Here is a 2,511-nt window from a genome sequence, read left to right as displayed (position 1 = left end):
TTGTTTTGTTTTAAGATTTCATTATTAAGTAATCTCTATACCCAATGTGGGGCTCGAACTCACAACCCTGAGATCAAGAGTCACATGCTCTACCGACTGAGCCAGTCACGTGCCCAAGGACTATTTCAGTTGTAAGTGACAAAACCCAACCCACACCGGCTCAAGTACCAAAAGGACTTTATTGGCTCACATATTTGAAAGGCTGGGTCTAGGCCCTCATAAGACATTTTCAGAAATTGCCTTTCTCCACCTCTTGGGTCTGTTTTCTCTTTGTTGTTTTCATTATCGGGCGAGCTTTTCCTATGCTGTATCAAATATGGAAGGTGAATGATTCATGATCCTTGTATGACTGAGGAAATTCCTATTTATTCCTATTCTGTTTCTACGTTTCAAATTGAGCTCTACTGGCTTGCTTTTAGCTTTTCGCTTTTCATGCTAAATCATGAAATTCCAGTGCCTGACTTAAATTAAAAAGAAAAAGAAAAAGCAAGTCTTCATAATTAACAAAAAGAGTCTCAGAAAGAGATGAAGGAGATGTTTGCTCTTCAGTAGCCTCCGAGGAAGAAAGACCTCTTCACATTTACAACTTGTTAAAAAACATCTGATTTAATGGGCTGTTAAACTGATAACATTCATTAGAACATCAAACTTGTTTTTCTGTGCAATATAGAGACTTCTGTGGATATTCCTAAGTGTTACCAACTTGTTCTGTTCACTGTCTTGGAAGAATAATTCGAACAAAGGGGTCTAGTAAAACAGCTAAGGCTTTAAGAAATGTTGCGAAAATAACCTTCAAAGAACAGCCTGTATCTGTGATTTGTTATCTTACTTGATAATGTGTTGGCCTGGTAATAGTGGTGAAATTGCCACCCCTGCATTTATGAAACCATATAAACTCTTACAAATATTTTAGTGTTCGTGCCCTAGTTTCTGTTAAAACTATTCCACTTAGTCCTTGGAGCGCCAAAGCAGCCAATAAGCAAATGGGTGTGGCTGTGGTCCGTTAGCACTTTATTTAAGGACACTGAAGTGTGAATTTCATACAACTTCCCTGTGTCATGAACTCCTATTTTTCTTTTCATTTTTCAACTATTTAAAAATCTATAAGCCCTTCTTACGGCTCATTTGTACCAAGTGCTTGATCTTGAACTGTCTTCCTCCATTCACTCACGTAGCTAACTCCTTTATCTCCTTCAAGTCTCTGCATTTCCGTTTCTCAAGGAGGCCTAACCTGACCATCCTGTTTAAAACTGCAACCTGCATCATTTCCCACTGCCTGCCCCGCATGGTCCCCACCTCTACCCTACGCTCCTCTTATTTCATTATGATTTTCCCATAAGACTTACACATTCTAAAATACTAAATAATGTACTTATTTATAATAATACTGTCTTCCCGGGCGCCTGGGTGGCTCAGTTGGTTAAGCGACTGCCTTCGGCTCGGGTCATGATCCTGGAGTCCCGGGATGGAGTCCCACATTGGGCTCCCTGCTCAGCGGGGGGTCTGCTTCTCCCTCTGACCCTCTTCCCGCTCGTGCTGTCTGTCTCTCATTCTCTCTCTCTCTCAAATAAATAAATAAAATCTTTAAAAAAATAATAATAATACTGTCTTCCCTTGCCAGATGGCAGGCTGTCTGGGGGCACAGGTTTCCGTGTAAAGGTTCACAGGTGCATCCAAAGTGCCTGGAAGACTTCCTGGCACACAGATGACACTTAACAGCTTTGCTCGATAATTAAACAGATGGATTCATGACCCATCAAACCCTAGATCAACCACTAGGTTGGAGTTCAGGTTATTTGATGGTAAAAGTTGGTTTCTCCTCCTTGAAGCATAGAGGGCTTAGTCTTCAGAGATGAAATTGTCTATGATTCACTTCCCGTTGGACACTTCATTCAAGATAGGCCAAAGGAACTCCTTCCGATGCAGGAAAAAAAGACAAAAGATTTTCTTGTAAAAAAGAGATTGAATGCTTATAACCTATTATACTTCTTTTCCAGAATTAGCTTTATCCTCTACTCAAGTCTGGTGGGTCCCTTCAGCATTCTGTCTGAATCCTCCTGTCTGAATCCTCTTTCAACTGCCCCACACCTGGGGGTGGCTAGAGCTGATGACCAGAGACAGTTCCAAATGACTGGAACCTTAGGGCCCTGAAATAGACAGTTAGGTGCAAAAAACTTAGGTTATTGTTGTTGTTGTTGCTGTTGTTTTGCATTAAAGGGTCAATTGCGGAAAACAAATCTTAACAGATGCTTTTTTCGGCTTGTTAAAGAAATGCATTATCTGCAACTGCATGTAAACATTCCTTTATTGTTTTCCCTTCCTTGTCTGGTTCATTTTTTCTTCTTTTTTTCACTAGTATTTCATTGATTATACAACTAGCATGCACCACAGTATATGCCTAAAGCTGCAGCTTTGATCAAATTTCAGTTGAGGCAAGACACTCTTGAAACTGGTTTTCTTGATTCACTCTTTGAGCAGCTTAGTTGGAAACTACAGATTGTCTCACAGTGC

The sequence above is a fragment of the Neomonachus schauinslandi genome, chromosome 9 (assembly GCF_002201575.2).
Source record: "Neomonachus schauinslandi chromosome 9, ASM220157v2, whole genome shotgun sequence".
In the NCBI taxonomy this organism is placed as follows: domain Eukaryota; kingdom Metazoa; phylum Chordata; class Mammalia; order Carnivora; family Phocidae; genus Neomonachus; species Neomonachus schauinslandi.
Note: the sequence above shows the minus strand (reverse complement) of the source record.